This window comes from Ovis aries, chromosome 3 (assembly GCF_016772045.2).
Source record: "Ovis aries strain OAR_USU_Benz2616 breed Rambouillet chromosome 3, ARS-UI_Ramb_v3.0, whole genome shotgun sequence".
In the NCBI taxonomy this organism is placed as follows: domain Eukaryota; kingdom Metazoa; phylum Chordata; class Mammalia; order Artiodactyla; family Bovidae; genus Ovis; species Ovis aries.
This window is the reverse complement of record NC_056056.1, coordinates 139247504-139271971: the sequence shown is the minus strand read 5'-3', so window position 1 is coordinate 139271971 and position 24468 is coordinate 139247504. Positions and strand designations below refer to the sequence as shown.

Sequence of the window (24468 nt, the reverse complement as noted above, 5' to 3'; positions counted from 1 at the left end):
AGTCAAATAACCAAAGAATATACTGGGTTACACCTAATGAAAGTTTTTGGCTTAATTCTTACTTATAACTTTAATAAAACTGCTAGCTATATTATTTGTACTTTGCCTATTTTTCATGAATGTTGTTTCTTTCATCGTCAGATGTGTAACTAAATCTCCAATGAAAATAATGATGACTAGCCAATTTAAAGCAGTTTATCAAATATATTTCTGTATGCAATCAATGGATATAATAGTATAACTCTAAATATAAAAAGATAAAGCAAAAGGGAATTTTTTCCTAGACTGTATTAAAAGGCAGGTCCAAATATCTTTGACTATAAAAGCCTAGTCCAGTAACAAACATTAAGTGGTTTCTCAGTGAAACCTTTGCCAACCCCAAAATGAGCCTTCCCAGCACTCTAGGATAAAATGGTTGTAAAATACCTCCTGAAGTATGGTCAAATTTATGACCATGAGGGGCCCTGTCAACTACAAATTGGTCCTTGCCATGGGTGCTTACCATCTACCTCCACAAGGATTAAATCATGTGCTGCTGCAGCTGCTGACCTTCAATACCCCCTGAAGGAGTTCAGGGTGGAAAGTAAAATGAAGCACTCTGTGCTCAGAAAAAAAAAAAACCTGCCAGAACACATCTTCAGATAATTAGATATTCTCAGAAGCTGATTTTATGAGCTCAATTCTTATATCTTCTCATATCTAAAAAAGCACTAAAATCCTTCATGGTGATGACTATTCCTCGTGACTGGCAGAAGCTTCACAAGATGAGCAGAAATTTCTACAAAAAAAAAAAAATATATGTGCTGGATTGCATGTATTCCCCATTTACCAAAATCACATATATACTGTCTGTCCCCCTTGCCTCTTTGGAGCAGTTTCTCATAGCTATCTGAGGTGCTGTGTCCCAGACTACAGTCTTCATTTTGCCCCAGATAAAAAACTCACATCTCTCACATTGTGCATTTTTAAGTCAACAGAGACACAGCAATTCTTTTTCCCCCTCCAGTGTTTCTACCTAAGCTCTCCTGCAAACAAGATTTCCCACACATCAGACACATTTGATCCACCCTGAGCACTCACTCAAGTCTACATTCTTTTGCCACAGTGTTGGTTCAGGTTCATACCGCATAGACTGCCCTCTGTTCAGCTCCTCACCAGCCTCCCAGATGGAACACCAGAGAAATTTCACAATTCTTCATGTGTTCCCCACTGCCTTCAGGGTAAAGTTCAAATGCAAAGCCCAACACCATCTGCTCTGCACCTAACTGTTCAGTCTGATTCCCCTCTTCCCTCAGCTCACCAATGAACTAATAGTGATCACTGACTCATAGTGCTTTCTCCTGCCTTTGAGTCAGGGATATCATTGCATGAAGCTTCTCTCTCCACCTTACTCACTCAAACATTGCCTGCTGTTGGTAATATTTCTTAGCTATCCTACAGCCATCATTTCCCGTTCTGGCTGATTGAGGTGTCCCTCTGTGCCCCCTCTCCACTACAGCATTATAATTCTGCATTTTCTTCCTTGACTCTGCCTTTAAATCTGGAGGTCTTTAAAGAAGGGATCACACTGAGTTCATCTCAGATTCCTAGTGCCCAGCACAGGCCTGGCACAACTGAGGAGGCTTTCCTTAAATGCCTATTGAATCAGTGATGTCTGTCAGTGGTGACACTGGAAACCAATGATAATTTAAAAGGCTCAGCTCTTGTCTGAAGTTCAGGGCTTCTGTAAAGAGTATATGAGGGGAAGACGAGGTGACTGGCAGTGATTCTGCAAAAACGTGGGTGAAAGGAACGGTTGTAATGTAATGAAATAGCCTTCATATGTTTTCTTGTGGAAGATATATGTTAATTTCCCAAATGTAGGAGCATCTGTGTATTTTCATGGGGAATACATAGTGCCTTTTCTAACACTGAGATGCTTGAAATGGGGTTATTTCCCTTTCAAATGAAAACCAATTAAATAAATTATATTTTTTTCCTTTGGTGCTTACGAAGTGTGGGAGTTGTCTCCAAACATTACTAAATGTTCTAATTTAGTCATACATGGGCTGGAAGAATGTAGTATAATTGCTAAGTCCAGAGTAAGTTGTTCTAAATATTTTATCTTGTTCAGCATATGCTGTTTTTAAAAAAACCCTCAAACTATAACTGTCAACATTCAATTCACAAAAAGTAAACAACAGCTGAGTATAATGGGATGATAAAGAATCTCTCCATAATTCCCACCATATGGCAAAGACTAGGTCCATTTTGATCACGTTTATCAACTGAGTTATTTTCTCTCTGAATTCTTCCTATAGGAAAAACATCCCCAGGAAAACTAGAGACATTTTCCTAAAGCAGACAGAAGGACATGAGAAACCGTTGTATGGTATGGCTGGATCACAGATGGGAGGAATCTAAAATTCACTACGGCAATTGAAAGGGCTGAAAAAAAATCACCTATTTCTGTAATGGCAGACATTCTAGAAGCATCACACATGAAATGAACAAACATAAGTAGAAAATGCATGGATACATTTTTAGTTATCAGTTTCCATTTCTGAAACAAGCTCTCATTGGCCCAGTTCGTGATATTTCTTGTCATGATTTGGATTCATTTAAAATGCATGGACAGTTAATCTGCTTCTAAGCAAGGGAAGCTGCTTGAAATTTCTTCTTCTTTTTAGTTTCTTCCCAAAGATTTTTTTTTTATGTGAACTGTATTTGAAGACTTTATTGAATTTGTTCTAATCTTGTTTCTGTTTTGTATTTTGGTTTTGCAGCCCACCCAGGGATCGAACCCACACCCCCTGCACTGGAAGGTGAAGTCTTAACCACTGGACCTCCAGGGAAGTCCTTCTTCAATTTTTTAAAAAATTAGATATTTTGTATATGGGATTTTAAAGTCAAAGGTGATACAAACCATTTCTCTTCCAAGTGAAGTACTGGACAGAGAGCAAGGCATATTCTGGCCACTGTTCCAACCAGATACTTCAAAACTGCCTTAGAGGAGAAAAGTAGGGCCCTTCTCCAAAGACCAGGCCTTGCTTCTTGGGTGAAGAGATAAGGAGCAGAAGGCCAGCTTGGGGATAAAGGGCTTTGTGAAAAAACACCGAGAAACAGAGCAGTCCTCTTGTTTTCCCACAAGAATGATGACAATCTACCTTAAATCCTTTTTGGAATGAGCAGCAGGGTTTGGGAGGCGGTATTGAGTGAATAAATTAATATATAATAGAACTAATTAATTAATAACCACACTTAGAGAAGAATGAACAAGAAGGTCTTGCCAAGGACCCTCAGGAGGAATAGGCAAGTTCTACATGATCCAATGGAGGGGAAGTAAAGCAATCTGGAGGCCAATGACTGCTTTCTGAACTTCAATTTTCTGGAGATTATAGTCAGTATTGTGAATGTTTTGCAACTCTAAAACTCCATAAAGTGGTACTTAGTTCATTCTGTTTGTCTCCTTGAGGTGCTATTTTTAAAAAATGATGGCTTTACAATTAATCAGGTTAATCTCTGAGTAAAAATAAAGGCTGTCTTTTCTGAGAGCTCTTCATCATGCCAGGCAGGGTGTCTATTCCCACACAATGACTCTTTCTGTACAGAGAGACTCTGTTGAGCTCAAAAGGAGCTCCAAGGAGAAACAAGATGAGTGCCAGAGAGACAGCACAATAAACAGGCATACATACCACTCAGTTATTTAAGACTACTTGAAGGAACACAAAAGAATTCTAAGAAAACTAAGGGACTTCAGAGAAAAACTCAGGGTTATTTGTCTGAAAAAAAAAATGTTATGTTCATTGTAATGATTCTTGATGGAAAAGATGGTGTTACCATTTCCTGAGACACAGAAAAGGAAGAGTCAGGATTCTGGAAGGAAAACATCCTTAATCATGAAAGGAGAGCCTGAGTGATGGGATATTTGATTGATTTCACTTCCATCAATGTCTGGGACCTGCTCAGCACTGTCCTGGAGGAATTAAGAAAAGGAGAAAATGTGTAAGGTCGGGAATCACTTTAGGCATGAGAGTCCCACGAAGCACACCAAACCTAGGACAGAACAGGACAGATAGCCAAAGGGAATAGGATGGGTCTTTTCTCAAAGAAAATAGAAAACACTTTGAGCTGAAGCAGTAGGACTTACTGTGCTAGAAGGTAGCCCTCCTGGCTCCTCCTCTTGTGAAACACAGAGTGATTTCTTCAATGTTGAATGATGACAGTGATGAAAGAAAAATGTCTTATAAATGATTGAGAAAATGGTATGTCTTGGTCCTCATCCTAAGTCATTTAATCATGAGAAATAACTGGATTTTATATAGCATAACATTATAATGACACTGGATTTGTGGTGTGACACTGCTAAACACAGCATTCTCATCATTCTATTTATTGAACAATTTCATTAATTTTGATTCTTCCCCTTTCAGGTGTTCCTTTCCATCTATTATCTTGTCTGATGGCAGTTCTGTGACAACTAGATGTCACATGGGGAGATGGTAATTATATGCCATGTCTTACTCTTTGAGTTTAACTTGACCTTTTCTTGAGGCATATTCTCCCCTTGAGTACTGGCATTTGTGTTGCAACCTAAGCAAGCTATTTTGGATTGTCCTTGATACGAAACTTCTCACAGAAAAGGTTTCCATTTGAAAAGTCAGTCCATCATTTTATTTATTAAATTAACAACATTTTTTACTGATTTATACAAGTTCTGTTCAACTATCTAGACAAAAGCACAGAACATACATGTATGTTACATGACAGATGACCGGTTCCTTGAGGATGCAACTATTATTTTCGGTTCTAGATTTATCTCTACCTTGTCTAACTGAGTCATAGTGAACTTCCTGCAGAAGGTGTGTTATTGTCTTTTCAAACTGGGATTTACCCTGACTCAGCGTGTATTTAGGGGGAAAATTTGTGCATGGTAGGAAGGACGACGAACGATCTACCAAGTTTTCCCATTGGTTCTTCATAAAAGATTTCCTCATTTCACTGTCCTTAGAGAATTATTGAGTCTGCAGTTTGTACTTTTTAAGGCAGATCTTTAAGCTGGTGGAATACTTGCACTTGTCTTTTATGCCTAAGAAATAATTGATGGAACTTATGGACTGTGCATATTTCACATTGCCTAGTTAGATTCCTGAGGATGCTCAGTTTTCTGGTCTGTTTCCTTTTGTTTTGTTCTGAGCGAAGGAGGTCAGCAGGGCACAGAAAGCCCCTTCTTTGAGATTACTAGAAAATAAAGAATTTAGAATGAACAACTCCAGAGAGATTTATACAGATCCCTTAAAAAAAAATTCCACTCTGAAGGCTTGCAGGAAAAACAGGTCCAAGCAGGGAAAACAGGCAGATTAGTTTCTCAGGAAGAGTATATGTTTAGATGTGTCTTGAATGTTATGATTTTAGGGTAATCTGGCTCCACCATAAACACAATACCACCATATATTTTTCTACATAGTAATACTCTGGTGGAGCTCAGCAAGCTTTATAGATGTTTGCTGATTTCTGGAGAGACAGAGCAGCTATTGAGTCACTCGCCCATAAATCCTTAACCCTGTCTAGGAGCAGGACAGTACGGCCCCATACAGGAGACACTTTAAGATTAAATCTTAATTAGTCCTAGTTAAGATCTGGGTGGCTCAGTGGTAAGGAATCTGCCTACAATGCAGGAGACTTGGGAGATGTGGATTTGATTCCTGAGTCTGAAAGATCCCCTGGAGAAGGAAATGGCAACCCACTCTAGTATTCTTGCAAGGAAAATCCCATTGATAGAGGAGCCTGGCGGGCTTCAGACCACGGGGTCACAAAGAGCCTAACATGACTGACTCCCTCCATCCACTGCCCCCCCACCCCAACACACACAAGAGAGTTAAACACCATCTTTACAATATTTAATCACACTGTTCAAAAATGATCATACATTTGTAAATCCTGAATAAGTGAAATTTGGAATAAACTGATTTAATCGCTGTGTGCCACAGTTCATCACATACAGTGTTGTGGTCCTCTGATCTTGGCATATCTTGTGCAGAAATTGTTGATGGCAGCTTGACTGAGGGTGGATATAAAAAAGTTAACTCCCTGTCCCCTGTGAAACTCCCTGTGAAACTCTGGCAATTCCCTGTGAAACTGATTACATTATATCGGGCTTCCAACCATATTCTTCTACTGAACTCTCGGTAGCTACCATATGAAATGGGCCCACACTCTGACCTCAGATTTATGTTTATGGCTAGGACCAGACTGGCTTTCACTCTTTAAGTGTATGAGCTCAAAAGAGTTAAACAGCAGAAGCCAGGGAGACAGGAAGCAGACAATTTTAACTATAGCTGATGCCCTGAAGGGTAATGGGTGGGTGGGGTTTTATTGTGCAAGATGGGGAGCATTCAGAGAGAAGGAAGGGCATGAACTTGTACCAAGCACTGTGTGGGGCATCATGCCAGCTCCTGACATAAACCATTCTTGGGCCTGACAGCAATCCTGAGCCACAGGCATTTCCAGGTAGGAAGGGCAAATACTAAAAGTAGGTAAGTAACCTACCCAAAGCCTCCACAGCACACAGGTGGCAGATGCTGGCCTGCAGCTCAGACCAATGTGTTTGGAAGACCATGCCTTTTCCATGATGCTCAGCTGTACCTATTCCACCTTCTGTGCTAAGAGGACACCTGCAGGGCAAAGAGACCATTTGAGTTAGGGTCTCTAGATTTGAAGAATAAGACTCAACGCGTGCATGCTCAGTTGCTAAAGGGTGTCTGACTCTTTGCAACCCCGTGTACTGTAGCCTGCCCAGGCTCCTATGTGCATGGGATTTCCCAGGCAAGAATACTGGAGTGGGTTTCCATTTCCTTCTCCAAAGACTCAGATCACCTCAAGTCATGAAGAACATGCTATATTTAATCCTATAAAAATGAGGAAACAGTGATCTCAGCCTCATGGTCAAGTCTCAGAGAACGCCAGAAAAGCAGAACACCCAGGTTTCAGGAAGGTCTGAATAGCGTCAGAGCCAGGCTGGAGGAGACTGCACTGAGAAACTCATGGACATGCCAAGAGCCTTCTGGGAGGTCAGATGATGGAGTTTCTGTGTCTTCTGGAACCTGCTGCACTTACTCTCTGCAGATTTGCTCCTCTAGGCAACTCTGATTCTCTTTCACTGTTGATTGCCTTTCCCGCACTTACTCACAATATTGTCTTTTTTTTAATTTATTTTTTTATTGAAGGATAATTGCTTTACAGAATTTTGTTGTTTTCTTAAAGCATCCATGTGTCCATCGATTCTGCTTCCTCTAGAAGTGGGGCTGCTCATGGCTCCTCACAGCCTCTGCTTTACTTCAAAGCCTCCTTCTTTTACATAAGCTGAACAGTTCTCACTGCAAGCTGCCCCTCCTCTTGGTGTTTCTTAATTCTAATTCCTGGAAATTAGGTGGCTGAAGCTAACTGATTCTTGTTTGGAAAGACTTTTCATGCCAGAGTATCATGGACAGTGAACTAGGCTATATGTTTTGACCGCCCTTGAGTTAAGGTTTTAGCCTGGTCTAGTCACCAGAAGAGCTGAGGGTACATCTAGTGTCTGTAGGAGGGGATAGGGGCTTGGATAGTGGTAAAGAACCCACCTGCCAATGCAGGAGACATAAGAGACATGGGTTCAGTCCCCGGAGTTGTGAAAGATCCCCTGGAGGAGGAAATGGCAACCCAATTTAGTATTCTTGCCTGGATAATCCCATGGACAAAGGAGCCTTGTGGGCTATACAGTCCATAGGGTCACAAGGAGTCGGACATGACTAAAGTGACTTAGCCTATCCTAGGGGCTTGGCTAGCAGGATGAATGACAAAAATGAAAACTGACCTCCCATCAATGTCCGGTCAGCAGCAGTAGTAAAGGTCACAAACTGGCAGTGGTACAAGATAGTAGCTTTGTAGAGTAGGGGAATGCAAAGAGATGGAAAGTCTCAGTAGGGAACTGAAAGTGCTTGGGGAATGAGATGCGGACCATGAGTCATCAATAAAACATCTGCTGGGAACACACAGCTTCTTACAAAAGAATCACTGAAGACCGCCAGGATCACTTCTCTCCTTTCTCCTGGTTGTGAATGTCATGAAACTGTATTATCTTGTTGAGAGTTGAGCTCTTCTCTCACTTTTGAGCTTGGTATGGAATTTGAAAATAGGACATTTAACATGAATTTTCCTTTCACGCACTTATTTTTAAAAATCATTTTAATTATATAAATAACATACAAAAGTATTCTGATTATGGAAAAAATTCCCACTTCACAGGTAAAGCCTTTACTCTCCTTTTCAAGTCTTGCTTCTTTCCCAGAGAGCTCTCTGGGTACCTTCCAGACCCATTTCTCTGTGTACAGAGAGTTCTATTTTATTGTTTTTTATGAATGAACAGCCATATTTAGTACTTTGCAACCAAGAACCATTTAAACTGATGTAGGTAGGTGAGATTTTTCACATCTCAAACTATCTGCAACCATTTCCCCACTCACAGATACTGAATGCCAACAAAAGCTAAACAATTAAGCAGATAATTGAAAGGCCAAAAGAATCAATTGTTGAAAGTGTAAAGAGTCCCATGAATGATAAGACCCCTTATCTCCGGAGCAGAGACTCTCCGTCCATGGTTTGGCCCCTGCCTGGTTTGATGCTGTGAACTCTGTACACGTTTGCCTGATAAATAGCAGCTGAATTGAATCAATATAGAGGTCAGGGTCAGCTGATGAAAATGGAACTTCCCGACCACAAAAAACTATAAAAAGTCACACTAGACAGGAAAGGGAAGACCTAAATAAGCAAATGAAAATTTTATTTGACATTCCTCTCCCCATAATTGTTGTTATTTTCATTTCAGCCTCATCAGATTAAGTTTTTCAGAAAACAATAGAATCAGGAATTTAACCCTGTATAGAATTTTTCCAGTTTATAATTTAAACTGGATTTGGTAAAATTGGAAAAGAAGATCCTATATTTAAAAATAGATCTTGGAGATATAGGGATGAACAAGACAGACAAAATAGTTGCTTTTATAAACAACTAACATTCAGGTGGCTGGTGAAAATATATAAGTAAAAATCATTTCAGATAGTGATCAATGAATGAAGAAAACGTCACACGGGGAAGGAAATGGCAACCCACTCCAGTATTCTTGCCTAGAGAATCCCATGGCTAGAGGAGCCTGGCGGGCTACAGTCCTTGGGGCCGCAAACAGTCAGACCCAACTTAGCAACTGAGCTTGCAAACATTTATGACACCACCCTTATGGCAGAAAGCAAAGAGGAACTGAAGAGCCTCTTGATGAAAGTAAAAGAAGAGAGTGAAAAATCTGGCTTAAAACTCAACATTCAAAAAACTAAAATCATGGCATCTGGTCCTATCACTTCATGGGAAATAGATGGGGAAACAATGGAAATAGTGAGAAACTTTATTTTCTTGGGCTTCAAAATCACTGCAGATGGTGACTGCAGCCATGAAATTAAAAGGTGCTTGCTCCTTGGAAGAAAAGCTATGACCAACCTAGTCAGCATATTAAAAAGCAGAGGTATTACTTTGCCAACAAAGGTCTGTCTAGTCAAAGCTATGGTGTTTCCAGTAGTCATGTATGTATGTGAGAGTTGGACTATGAAGAAGGCTGAGTGCGGAAGAATTGATGCTTTTGAACTGTGGTGTTGGAGAAGACTCTTGAGAGTCCCTTGGACTGCAAGGAGATCAAACCAGTCAATCTTAAATGAAATCAGTCCTGAATTTTCACTGGAAAGTTTGATGCTAAAGCTGAAGCTCCAATACTTTGGCCACCTGATGCAAAGAACTGACTCATTGGAAAAGACCCTGATGCTGGGAAAGATTGAAAGCAGGAAGAGAAGGGGATGATAGAGGATGAGATGGTTGGATGGCATCACTGACTCGATGGACATGAGTTTGAGGAAGCTCTGAGAGCAGGTAATGGACAGGGAGGCCTGGCAAGCTGCAGTCCATGGGGTCTCAAAGAGTCAGACATGACTGAGCAACTGAACTGAACTGAGTGCACACACTAAAGAAGAGAATGCCTAGGGGCGGGTATATTTTACTTAAGGTCGGCTGGAAAGTCCTTTCTCAGTGTTACAGTTAAGTTGAACCATGAATGATGAAAAAGAACCAGTCAGACTAAGACCTACACTGCAACTGGAAAAACCAAACATATCCTTGCAAAGCAGTTACCAAATGACTAGGGGCTATGCTATGGGGTGATGGCCATAATGAACGTGCAGCATCCACAGTTATGATACCAAGCGGGGCCCTGTGTGGCTCCTGGGCACAAAGCCTTTCTGTGTCCCTCATTTCTTTGATTGTTTGCCTTCATTCAGCTTCCATGACCTTTTCTGAGTTCCAGAGGACAGATTCAAACAGTTGTTAATTAGGGAAAGGGGTGTGGTGCAAGATCAGGGAGAAACAGTCAAGAACAGCGCAGGAGCAAGGTCCTATTTCCCCATCAGTGAATACTCAGAACAATACCTCTGAGCTATTTTGCAGATACTGAAATCCCCTCCAGGGGGGAGAAGTTAAGGATGAGTGGTAGGCAGCCCAAAAGCATGTAGAACCCAGATCAGTTAGACCTGAAGATTGATAATACTGACTCCTGCTTACCTCACCGTCAACCCATCGGAAGAATGTCCACAAGCTGATCACACCCTCTTTGAATAACTATTATTGAACTTCTCAGTATCTTCCCCAAGTTGGAATACACGGTTTTGAGGGCATTAGCCCACTGTGGTCCCCTTTGCCTGGCAAAGTAATAAACTCTGTCTCTTTCACCCAAAACTGTGTCTCTGAGAATCCATACAGGACCTGAGTACAGAGAAGCCCAGCTTTCAGCAGTAGTCAGAGAGGGGAAAGCTGCCTCTGGTGTAGGGAAGGAAAAGTTCTCCTGGGCCCTCTTAGGGACCTTGACTGGGTCTGAAAATTAAACTGGCAAAGACAGATTTACAGGAGAAAAGGTATACGGATGTATTTAGTATAAGTTTTATGGGATCCAGAAGACTTTGTAAGGAATTGAAGACCTGAGGAAAGAGCTGGACTTGAGTATTTCAGTGCTGGCTTTGAGAAGAGTGGACAGTCATGGGAGATAGGATAGGGCAAGAAGTGCGAGGTAAGTGTAGTAACTGGGGAAACTTAGCAAGGCCTGTTTGTTAGGATTCTCCTTGGCATCCTTTTGTCTTGTTTTGGAGACAAGCACGTTCTTCTCCTCCAGGTACAGGGAGGGGATGTCTCACATAAGAGTTTTATGCCTGTCTCAAGAAAGCAGGGTGAGGTGGGAAGGAGCTCAGAGTAACATTCCTGTTTGGGCCATTTTCTCAAACTTTTTCAGCTTAAAATAGTCAATATAAGAAGGAGCCATATTTTGATGTCAGCATCCTGAACCACATCACTGGTCTCTGTGTCTCTATCTGGTCTGGATAGGGTTTGTGTGTGTACTCAGTTGGGTCTGACTCTTTGTGACCCTATGGACTGTAGCCCACCAGGCTCCTCTGTCCATGGGATTTTCCAGGAAAGAATACTGGAGTGAGTTTCCATTTCCTCCTACAGGGGATCTTCCCAACCCAGAAATCGAACCTGCATTGGCAAGCAAATTCTTCACCACTGAGCCACCTGGGAAGTCCAGGTAGGATTTAGGTTGAGAAAAGAAGGAAGGGCAGAGGACTGCTTGAGCAAGATGGAAGTGAGGCAGCCTAGGAGAGTCAGGATGGACAGGTAAGGAAGCATCTCCAGTCAGGGTCGGGCAAGGGCACGGCTGCTTCCTGACCGTGAGCACCACCTTCCATTTTGTTCACTTCCTGTTTCTCCAGCTCTGAGGATGGGGAGGGATGAACTTGGGCAGAAGACAACACAAAGCCCCTCCGGGCTGAGAAGGGAGAAAGCACTCCCCGACACTGGGGAGTGGAATTGGAGTTCCTCTCAGCTGGCCACAACGACAGCTAGGATTTACTGTTCTACTGAAGGCAAACAACCACACCGAACGGCAACATCAGACAAGGCTACTCTGTGATTGTGATGGATCAATATATGGTCAAGATCCTTCAGCAGTCGAGTATGAACACAGACAAAACACAAACACCCTTGCCCCCAGCTAAAAGTAGGGACAGTGCTTCTTTGTCATTTTCACCTTTAGGCTGCCTTTAGTCTGCCCTACTGAAATAACCATCAGAGAATTCCCCAGCTTCCTGACAGCAAGCCCAGCTCCCTGGATCGCTCCCTTCCTGACATCTGCAAGCAGAAGCCCCAGAACTCCCTCTCTCGATCTCAGATTGAGGCCCAGGACCACTACAGATGTTCTCTCCCTGCTCAAAGTAACAGTAACAAACTTAACTTTGGCTTCCCAGGTGGCGCGAGTGGTAAAGAACCTGCCTGCCACTGCAGGAGACATAAGAGATGCGGTCCGATCCCTGGGTTGGGAAGACACCCCCCCCCCACCCCCGCCCCCGGAGGAGGAAATGGCCCAGGCTCCTCTGTCCATGGGATCCTTCAGGCAAGAATACTGAAGTAACTTGCCATGTCCTCCTCCAGGGGATCTTTCTAACCCAGGGATAGAACCCAGATTTATGGTGTCTTCAGCACTGGCGGGCAGATTCTTTACTACTGCACCACCTGGGAAGTCCTTTTTGACCCATCTGACTTCAGTCAACTATAGCTGCACTCTGCTGACCTTGGCCCCAATTCTGTTCAGACCCTTTCATGCATATGGATGTTCCCTTAGCTTAACACTTCCCCAGTTTTGCTGTCTAAGAGACACTGCTTTGGGAAAGATCCTCAGTGTTTTCCTTACTTGCTGCAAGCAGTAATTAGTCCTTCCTTCTCCTGTGCTTTAGCTTGATTGTGTCTCTTGACTCCTCACCCACCAAGAGAGGAACCTAGTTTTTAGATAACAAGACCAGTTCATTTACAGGGTTGAGTAAGTAGGCAGCTCATCCTTGAAAGCTGAATGTAAGCCCTGGGAAGGAAGCACATTGTCAGCCATGTCTTAGAACTGAAAATAAAGGGAAGGGAAAAGACAGTGGGACAAATGTTAATAAAAATAAAGCAGTAGTAACAATGTTAAGGGCTTCCCAGTAGCTCAGTGATTAAAAAAAAAAAAAAATCTGTCTGCCAATGCAGGAGCCACAGGAGATGCAGAGTCAATCCTTGGTTCAGGAAGATACCCTGGAGGAGGAAATGGCAACCCACTTCAGTATTCTTGCTTAGGAAATTCCGTTGACAGAGGAGCATGGTGGGCTATAGTCCATGGGGTCACAAAGAGCTGGACATGACTGAGCAGCTGTCCACATGTCCACAGCAATGTTAATCGCAGACAAAAGAAAATAAATAAATAAAAGAACAAAGACTGATCTGGAGGGAAATGTCAGCACTGAAAAGTTGTGGCTGGTTGATGTGGGGATGGGGTAGGTGGCCAGAGCTGTGGGCTGCTTGTGACAGATGGGGAAACTGAGGCAGCAGCTAAGCGACTGCCCACAATTTGCTTATGGACTGAGACAGGGCTTCTGGGTCTCTTGTTTTTAATAATAGCAGTAGCTCCTCACCGCCTCAGACCCACCTTAACCACATTTTATTTTACTAGAAAAATGAAACCATTTTGTGGCTTTTGAGAAAGGTCGTCTAATATGCAAATTCTAATGAGGAATTTAATAAGTAAAACAGTTCTCTCTTTACCCTTGAACTTAATTTTATCATCCATTAAGCAAACAGAGAAGCGAGTGTCTGCTAACAGCTCAGTGCTGTATCTTGTTTTTCTAGAAACACACACTCTCTGTCTCCCACAGCTCCCCAAAGATCATGGCAGCTCAACTGAGAAAGCTCCAGGGCTTCATCTGATACTGGGAAGGCTCTGTGGGGATCATGGGCACAAGGCCTTTCTGTGTTCCTCATTTCTTTGATTACAGGAAACAGCCTTCATTCAGCCTCCATGACCTTCCCTGGTTTCCAATGGGCAGATTCAAGCAGTTGTTAAATAAGGAAGGGAGGAGGGATATGAGACAAGGGAGAAACAGTCAAGAGCAGCCTTGGGGCAAGATCCTATTTCCCCATCAATGGATACACACAAAAATATCTTTGAGCTATTTTTCTGGAACTGAAACCCCCTCCAGGTGGGAGAAGTTAACGATAAATTATATGCTACCCATGAACTTCCAGATGTTCAAGTTGGATTTAGAGAAGGCAGAGGAATCAGAGATCAAATTGCCAACATCCGTTGGATCATTGAAAAAGCAAGAGAGTTCCAGAAAAACATCTACTTCTGGTTTATTGACTATGCCAAAGTCTTTGACTGTGTGGATCACCACATACTGTGGAAAATTCTTGAAACAGATGGTAATAACAGACCACTTGACCTGCCTCCTGAGAAATCTGTATGCAGGTGAAGAAGCAACAGTTAGAAATAGACATGGAACAACAGACTGGTTCCAAATTGGGAAAGGAGTACATCAAGGCTGTAGATTATCACCCTGCTTATTTAGCTTAAATGCAGAGTACATCATGCGAAATGCTGAGCTGGATGAAGCACAAACTGGAATCAAGATTGCCAGGAGAAATATCAATAACCTCAGATATGCAGATGACACCACCCTTATGGCAGAAAGTAAAGAACTAAAGAGCCTCTTGATGAAAGTGAAAGAGGAGAGTGAAAAAGTTGGCTTAAAACTCAACATTCAGAAAACAAAGATCATGGCATCCAGTCCCATCACTTCATGGCAAATAGATGGGGAACAATGGAAATAGTGAGAGACTTTATTTTGGGGGGCTTCAAAATTACTGCAGATGGTGACTGCAGCCATGAAATTAAAAGTCATTTGCTCCTTGGAAGGAAAGTTATGACCAACCTAAACAGCATATTAAAAAGCAGAGACATTTCTTTACCGACAAAGGTCCGACTAGTCAAAGCTATGATTTTTCCAGTAGTCATGTATGGATGTGAGAGTTGTACTATAAAGTTAAGCACCAAAGAATTGATGCTTTTGAACTGTAGTGTTGGAGAAGACTCTTGGGAGTTCCTTGGACTGCAAGGAGATCAAACCAGTCCATCCTAAAGGAAATCAGTCCTGAATATTCATTGGAAGGACTGATGTTGAAGCTGAAACTCCAATACTTTGGCCAAATGATATGAAGAGTTGACTCATTGCAAAAGACCCTGATGCTGGGAAAGACTGAAGGCAGGAAGAGAAGGGGACAACATAGGGTGAGATGGTTAGATAGCATCACCGACTCAATGGACATGAGTTTGAGTAGGCTCCGGGAGTTGGTGATGAACAAGAAAGCCTGGCGTGCTGCAGTCCATGGGGTCACAAAGAGTCAGACACAACTGAGTGACTGAACTGAACTGAACTGATATGCTACCCACAAGTATGTAGACTCCAGAGCAGTTGGACCTGAAGATTGAAGAAGCTGACTCCTACTTACCTCACCACCAACCTGTCAGAAGAATGTCCATGAGCTGATCATCCTCTTTGAATAATTATATGAAACTTCTCACTGTCTCCTCCAAGTTGGGACACATGGTTTTGAAGGCATGAGCCTGCTGTGGCCCCCTTTATCTGGCAAAGTAATACAGCTATCCTTTCCTACTTCTCCCGAAACTCTGTCTCCAAGATTTGATTTGGCACCAAGACACAGAGAAGCTAGGCTTTCAGCATCACATTCAACCCTAGACCTATTGCATTTGTGTGCTAAGCCCTCCACCACAGGCACTGTTGACACCCTGAAGTAGCTGAAGAAATGCATGGCTAAGAACACCTAACTCACTCCCGCCCCCAATGGAAACACATTCCAGCGAATAGAATTGGTGTGTCTTGATCTTTTTAGGTGGAATTTCCAAAAAGAAGCCTGATTTTGATATAAAACTAAACCTGGGTCCACTCATATGCTGCACAGAAAATCCAATTTACCAAAACCAGTTTGTAGTGAAGGAAAGTACAGCATTTACTGCAGATGCCAAGCAAGGAAAACAAGCAGTTCTTGCTCAAAGCCTCAACCTCCCAGATGATTTTCAGGGGAGGTCTTTTAAAAAGAACATTTGGAGCGAGGGAGTGCAGGGAGCATGACTTTTTTCTGATTGGTTGTTGGTGATGAGGTAACAGTTTGATGGTTTGGGACTCTTATTAAATCATCAACCTTCTGATTTCAACCAGATTGGGGTCTCTGTACTTGTGCTTAGCAGGAAGTCACCATCCTCCCATCTGAGTGTGGGGGCCTTTATTCCTGAAGAACAATTCAGATATGTTTTCAAATTGTTATTCCTCCCTTGAGAAGGAACTAGGACCCTTTTTGTCATTGAACTATTGTTTCTTGACTGCTTTTCCTTTGTTTCTGCTTTCTCTTACTCCCTAACTAGTAACTGCTTAAGGCTGCTCTTTGAGACTCAGGAAAGACCAAGGAGACTACAGCCTTTATCTACAAACAAGAAACAGGGGGAACTGAGGTGCTTTTGTCAAAAAACACCTCAGTGGGGCCTGATGTTGAAAATTCAACTTCTCTTTACACTGGTGTCAAATTGAATCTTGGAGACAGAGTTTTTGGTGAGGTAGAAAAGGATATACTTTGCCAGCCAAAGCAAGCTAATGCCCTCAAAACTGTGTGCCCCAGTTTAGAGAAGATGTTGCTGGGAGAAGCCAATTCTGCTTCCATGCTGAATCTGTTTCTTTAACTTTAATCTTTGCTTTTTGTTGCTTTTGTTATTTTAATCACACAAAATGGCCTGCCTCAGAGAACCCTGCACCTCTACCTGACTGTTAAAGTGCTTTTGTTAGAGACATTCTGACCCAGCCCACCTGTGAATGGCAGCAGAAAAGAAGAAATTAACACACCCCCTCCTGTTTTGCAAGACACATGGCCTTTTTACTTTACTTTCTCACCTCTTCTCTCTCTGTGTTCTATAAAAGAAACTAGCATCCAGACCCTGATAAGATGGTTATTTTGAGACATTAGTCTGCCATCTTCTCAGTCAGTCAGCTTTCCAAATAAACTTTTATTCCTTGCCTCAGTACCTCCTCTCTGATTTTATTGGCCTGTCATGTGGCTAGCAGAGCAAGTTTGGACACAGCCACAAAGATAGTGAGAAGTGGGTCCAACTGGTCTGGGGTCTATATACTTGTGGGCAGCCTACCATCGTTAATCATTACTTTCTCCCACCTGGGGTTTCAGTGTTTACAAAATAACTCAAAGATATTGTTATATGTGTATGCATTGATGGAGAATCAGGATCTTACCCCAGGACTGCTTTTGACCATTTGTTTCTCCCTGGTCTCTCCTCCCCTCCTTTCCTTAACATCTGGTTGAATCTACAAGTTAGAACTCAGGGAAGGTCATGGAAGCTGAATGAAGACTGTTTTCTATAATCAAAGAAATGAGGGACACAGAAAGGCATTGTGCCCAAAAGCCCCACAGGGCCCTGCTCAGTATCCGGTCCTGTGAGGTCCAGGGTTTGGTTTCAGTTGCAAAGAAAAATAGATGTTCCAGGACTAGGTCGCAGAGAAAGACTTCTCTGCCTTAGAAAGGACAAGACGTGGGCCTGAGTCCCAGGCTCTGAGGGAGAAGCTATTTCCCTTCCCTGTAAGTCTATATGGCAACACCTTTCCCTCCACCCTCAGGTCATTTTTGTGTGTTTCCCTGGCTTTCTAGACTGCCAGATCTCGGAGGGCAGGATGCCTCACTGATTCACCCCTGTGTTCTCCACAGTGCTAGTCTAGGGCCTGTTACCAAGTTGGTTCTTTGTCATTGACTGACAGTCTTTGTATCTGGAGATATGTGCCAGAGAAATGTTTCAAGAAGAGTTGGCTTTCTCTGGTGGGAGAAAGCTGGCTGGGAAGGTGATGTAGGGTAACTTCTCAGTGGGGTTTGAATTTTGAGTGCTAGGGAAAGAGCAGCATGATTGGAAGAGAGGCACATTTCACTCAGATACACTCTGTTATCTTTGTTTTACATTTAAATGAAACATTTGGGTCTACATAAAATTTGGATGACATGTTAAGGGCAATTTCCTCAGTGTGATTCAGGTCGCTGATTAGAGAACTGAGGCCTCCTGGGGTATGCTGTTTGTGCTACTGATTGGTTAAGGACTTTTTCAATGAGCTCATTTTCCCTTGGAGAGCTGAAGAGCAGAGCATTTCAGGCACAGCCAAAGCAAACTCTCTTTCAAAAATATCTGATCCCCTGAACTGAAGCTCTTGAGCTCTCTTCTTCACTATATAGGAAGCAAAGAGCTGTCAGCTGCCCTGTGTAGTGAAGAATTAACCTCCATTGCAAGAGGTCTGACCTTTGTCCTCAACTGCTGGGAGGTGATCTCTGATGTCTTTCTTCTTCTGGGGGCAGTAGATCATCCAATAAAGTGATTTAGGATGGGGCAGGCCACACCAGAATGACCAGCCGCAGGACTCAGAGCAGAGGCTTTGGGTCTCCCAGGATCAGGAGCCTGGACACTGACCACATGGGCAACTGATCAGTCACATCTATGTAATGTGGACTGTGGACTGTGTTAGTAGCTCAGTCGTGTCCGACTCTTTGCAACCCCATGAACTGTAGCCCACCAGACTTCTCTGTCCATGGAATTCTCCAGGCAAGAATACTGGAATGGATTGCCATTCCCTTCTCCAGAGGAACTTCCCAACCCAGGACCGAACCCTGGTCTCTTGCCTTGCAGGCATATTCTTTACCAGTTGAGCTACCATTTGACCTACCGTCTGTGTAATGGACCTCAGTAAAAACCAGACACCTCAGCCTCTCTGGTTGGTGATACTCTGTGCATATCATCACATGTTGATATTATTATGCCTCTGGCTCCCCAGAGAGAAAAGAAGACCACACAATCTTTGCATTTCAAACCTCCTAGACTCTACTCTCTGTGTATCTTCCTGTGGCTAATCTTACCAGTCCCCTATGAGTCTGTATAACCCAGTCTCCTGTGCTTCAGTCTTCCCATCTGTAAAATGGGAATGATAGTCCCTGACCTGATCGCTTACAGGTTATTAGAAGGAAAAAATGAATAATGTGTGTGAAAAAAGTTTAGAAATCTGTGACATGCTATTTGTACAAATGGACAATATTAATACTATATCCTATTCATAGCCATCTGATAGATGAGAGACCCAGAGGATCAAGTGACAAATTATTGCAAGTTAATAAACCGGGAATCCATGTCTCCTAACTCACATCCTGGTGATTTTTTTTTAATGAAACACAGTCGTACAAGAACATTCCTTTGTCCAGAGGGCATGCTTTTGATAATTTCAAGTGTTTAGAGTGAGCAAGAAAGTGTCTCTGCACATAAAACAGCTGCCAGAGACACCACTTTCCAGTGAAACCCTCCACCAACCCAAATGGGAAAATAGTCTAAAATTAAGCATATCGTTTTAACAATTTATTTTTTATCAGGTTAGAAGCTACAGAATAAGCAAGGTGGAGTAGCTGAGGACGACAACAGATGTGATACCTGAGAAATTAACAGTAGTGGCAGCAGTTTCAACCTGGAGTAGAACAGCCCTGTGTAATTTATCGTTACTGCTATCTCCATGATGATGTGCCCCAGAGGTTAAAAGAGGTTTAAATGATGTTCAGTTTACCCTGAAAGAAGACAAAGGAAGGAGGTAAAAGATGTGATTATTGAAGAGACAGAGACACGGTTATCATTTTATGCTGATTACTTATTTGCATATAGAGAAAACCTCAGAAAATCAACTAAAAAACTATTAAAATAATACTTTAATCTCAGTTTCCTCATGGAACATAATAGGTCGTTGACAAGTGGTAGAGAGTAAATACAAGCTTCAGATACAAAAGTTCAGCACTTTCCAGTCCATCAGGACTTACCAGATAGAAACCGTAATGGGGAAAAAAGGACACATTTGTAAAAGTCGTAACAAGCACCAAATCAAAATCCCAAGAAATATAAAGAAATGTGTAGCACCTATATGAGGAAAACTATAAAACTGCGGAGAGAGAAAATGAATTTGAAGAAAATTAAAGGTATACCAAGATACTGAACGGCAAAACAGGATATTGCAGAGATGTCACTTTTTCTTAAACTAAAGTAATGCCAGGCAAAATCTCTTTTCATACTCTTCATGGGGTTCTCAAGGCAAGAATATTGACGTGGTTTGCCATTCCCTTCTCTGCTGCTGCTGCTAAGTTGCTTCAGTCGTTTCCAACTCTGTGCGACCCCATAGACAGCAGCCCACCAGGCTCCCCTGTCCCTGGGATTCTCCAGGCAAGAACACTGGAGTGGGTTGCCATTTCCTTCTCCAGTGCATGAAAGTGAAAAGTGAAAGTGAAGTCAGTCAGTCGTATCCGACTCTTAGTGACCCCATGGACTGCAGCCTACCAGGCTTCTCCGTCCATGGGATTTTCCAGGCAAGAGTATTGGAGTGGTTTGCCATTCCCTTCTCTGGTGAACCACATTTTGTCAGAACTCTCCACCATGACAACTGACAAAACCAACTGACTGACTGAACTGAACTGAACTGAGGCAAAATCTCTACTTTACAATTTTTGGAACTTGGAATAACATCTTAAAATTTCATTTGGAATTATATAACAAGCAAGTATACTGAAGAATATACTTTTGTGAAAAAGAAGAGGGGATAGAGACAATCCTAACATACAGAGCATAGGGGAGGAAGAACTTTCATCTACCCTTTCAGGATCTGTGCCTGCACCTGAGGATTAAACTGGCACAGACAGGGAAAAAACATACAGATTGTATTCACTGTTTTTGCATGTACCTGGGAGTCTCATGAAGAAAAAGAAATAGAACTGAGGACTTGTATACTTTTAAACAAAGAAACAAGAAATTGTGGGGAAGTGACAAAGAGGTTTGGGCTAGGGGACAATAAGCTGTGAGAAAGTGACTAGGAAATATATGGGGAAAACTTGTGGAATATCAGGGTTATTTCAGTAGGATTATACAGATCCATTTTGGTGTTTGCTTTCCAGTCTATGAATGATCTCTTCTGGTACAGTGAGGGCACCTTTCTCTCGGGGAATTTTGTGACCTGCTTTTAGGTAGAAAATAGGAATGCACAGAACCCCTATGTCTCTGTGTTTCTCAAGTGCCTTCAGCTGAAAATAATCAATACCCCAAAGTGGCATATTTGAAGTGTCATGTTCTGAATCCCTTCAACAGTTACAATAATTAAATCAATTAATTCAGATTGATGAAACAGACATCTCACAAACAAATCGCATTTATATTATGAAAAGCGGGGCATCACACGTCAATGAGGAAGAAACCTTATTCAATAAGTGGTGTGACTTCAATACAAATTAATAGAACTCAATTTGTGGACACTCTTGTTTCTTCATTCACTGGGAAAACTGAAGCTATTTCAGTTTCCCACCACCCCCTCTACTCACCAGCCAACAGTTTTCCCCCTATACTCTGCTTTCCCTCTTATTATTTGAGACAAATTATCCTGCTTCTCTAGGAGGGCAGTTCCTTCACTTGGGCCATAGGGTAGCTCATCCAATAGAAATGTAATGTGAGGGACTTTGCCGGTGGTCCAGTGGTTTAAGACTCCATGCTTCCAAAGCAGGGGGCACAGGTTCGATCCTTGGTCAGAGAACTAAGATCCTACATGTACATAATGCAGCCGAAAAATAAAAAAAAATTTTTTTAAGAAATGTAATGTGAGTCACATGTAGAATTAAAAATTTTCTAGTATCAATATAAAAAGGTCAAAAGAATATGTGAAAATAATTTTAATAGCACCTTTCATTTAACTCAGTATATCCCAAATATCATTTGAATGTGTAATTAACATGAAAGTTTTTAACAAGATATTTTGCATTCATTTGCTCATACTAAGTCTGTGAAATCTGGTATGTATTTGGTGCTTACAGCACATCTCAATTAGGACTTGCCACATTTCAAGTGCTCAGAAGCCAGCTGTGGTTCCTTGTTACCATTTTGGACCGTTTTGTCCCAGATCTCATCCCTTCTCCTTTATCCAAGGACATCACTCATTCTCTGTGCCTCTTATATGGATGGGTTTTCATAGCTCTTCTGCATCACTCTCTTCTTCATATCAACATGCTGTTGTTTTTCCAGTTTTAAAATAGCCCTCTCGTGACCCCACTTATTGACATTTTCCCATAAACTCTATTTTGACTCCTCTTTTTTGTTGTTCTCTTGTTTTGTTTGTTTATTTTTGACTGCACAGGGAGGCATGTCAGATCCTACTTCCCTGACCAGGATTGCAGTGGAAGGGCAGAGTCTTAACCTGCCGGGAGCCAGCGTGAGGAACTCTGCCTGTGGCAAAGGTCATGAGGAAGGAGGCTCGGCATACGCAAAGGCAAGATCAAGCCTCAGGAGACCACCTGTTCCCGAGCATCTACCCCCAAAACCAGAGTCCGCCTACTTTACTGCTTCATCCTCTCACCTACACCTCTGACTTTACAGGGGGGCTGTCCTCCACCACCTCTCTCAGAGAAGGAGTTAACTTACAGCTCCAGTTAATAAAAATTCCTGGGCGTGACAAGACTGTTTCAACTTACAAACTCTTCTGAAGGCTCTCTAGCCTGCCTGACAGGATCATCCGGCCACATGTGATTGTTTACAGCCTCCCAACCATGAGAGGCACGAGATGCTTTAAACTTTCTAAAAACAGATTCTTTTGAGAAGTTAGAAATTTATTAGTATAGTATTAGCGAATTAGTTAGAAATTATGTTGGTGAGGGGTTTCATTGCTGAGTTAATGATTGCCTCCAGGCCTCCATATCCTTAGGCACCGGAGTATGTTAATCAATGTGATTGGAATGTAGAAAAAGAAATATAGTAGTTTTGATGTTAGCAATACTAGACTTTTGAGTTAATGAATTTTCTCTTTGTTATAGATCACTGTACTCTTTCTTTGTTATAAATCCTTGTGTCCTTGCTATGTAAGAATGTAACTTTATCACTATCTTAAGACTAAGTAGATCTCAAGGGGAAACAAGTTTTCTGATCGACTAACCTTTATCAATAGAAAGTAAGGTGGGGCCATAAAATGTTGATTGGCCTCCAGACCAGAAGATATTGTAAACAAATGTAAGACCCTTGTAAGAACAAAGATATGCTGATAAGGGTCAGAGCAGCTGACCCTACCTGACTCTGTTTCTTGCATTTATCTCTATGTATAACTAAAAGTATAAAAGTGGACCTGGAAAATAAAGAAATGGGACCAGTTCCTGGAAAGACTGGTTTCCCCCGTGTGGTCTTTTCTCGTCCTCTTCTTTTCTGGCTGAATTCCCATCTGGAGCGTGGAGGCTCACCATGTATACTTACTTGCCCTGGCTTCTAAGACCCACGCGAGAGGGAGCCCAAGGCGGGGCACCCTCTGCTATTCAAGTAGGCACCGGTGGCCTACGTAGATGGTGCAGACTCCTTGTCTTGGAGTTTTATTGGTTTTTCACGTAAACCAAGTTATTCAGCCTCTTTTCTCCACTAGTTTTCCTACTACACTATTCTTTCCTAATCTCTCTTGTCTAATTAAATAGTTCTTTCTTAGGACACCGACTCTGTCCCCACTTTGAATTCCCTGGATCCACCAGGGCTGGACTGCTCTTTTTTAAAACAAAATTACTTTGTTTTGCTACTTGTCTTATTTATGTTCATTATTTACAGTTTTTTCCCCACATTCTCCCCTAAATCCATTCCAAATCAGGCTTTATCTGCCAGCACTCCAACAAAACTCTCTTTATGAAACTTGCCAAATGACCACTGTATTAATCAATTCAATACTAATTTCCAGTTTTTCATCTTGCTTGTTTTAGCTGATAGTATTCCATCTAAATAGACTCTTTTGTTTATTTATTTGGCTGCACCCGGTCTTATTTGCAGCACGTGGGGTCCTCGTTGCAGTGCACAGACTCTCTAGTGGGTCACAGGCTCAGTAGTTGTGGCACGCTGGCTTAGATGCCCCGAGGCATATGGGATCTTAGTTCCCCAACCAGGAACTGAACCCATGTCCTCTGCATTGCAACGCAGATTCTTAACCAATGGACCACCAGGGAAGTTCCTAAATAGACTCTGTTTAACTTGAGAATACCACACTCCTGCTTTTCCTTCTACTGCACTGGTCACTTTCTTTACCTGGTTCCTCTTCATCGTCTCAAACTATGAATTTTGAGGGCCCCATGGCTCAGAATTTGGATCTCTTCCCCAGCCTAATTATATCATTTACTTGAAATTGAATTTCAAGGCTCTAAATATTATCTATATGATTTCAATACACAAATTTATATCTCCAGTCCAGATCTTTTCCCTAAACTTTACTCATGTTTTCACTTGCTCACTTAGCATTGCCCTAACAAATTACTACAAACTGGGTGGCATAAAACTCAAATTTATTTGCTCACAGTTCAGAAGGCCAGAAATCTGAAATCAAGGTATCAGTAGGGTTGGCTGCTAGAGGCGTTGAGAGAGAAGCTGCTCTGTGTCTCTCTCAAAGCATCTGGTACTTGCAGGCAATCTCAGGCATGTCTTAATAA

At 42.1% G+C, this 24468-nt stretch overlaps 1 protein-coding gene across 31 annotated transcripts in view; it reads left to right on the top strand.

Annotated features, from left to right (window-relative positions):
* Positions 1-23173, top strand: part of PCED1B (PC-esterase domain containing 1B) — a 217046-nt gene extending 193873 nt beyond the window's left edge. For 13 of the 31 annotated variants that reach the window (XR_009600249.1, XR_009600236.1, XR_009600231.1 and 10 more), the window contains 3 exons: positions 2301-2371; positions 2766-4481; positions 22161-23173. The gene's annotated coding sequence lies outside the window, so the exon portion shown is untranslated. Of the gene's footprint in view, positions 1-2300; positions 2372-2765 lie in introns of all 31 variants that reach the window. The other 18 variants (XR_009600234.1, XR_009600232.1, XR_009600243.1 and 15 more) reach the window with 7 other exon arrangements.
* The last annotated feature ends 1295 nt before the right edge of the window (positions 23174-24468 follow it).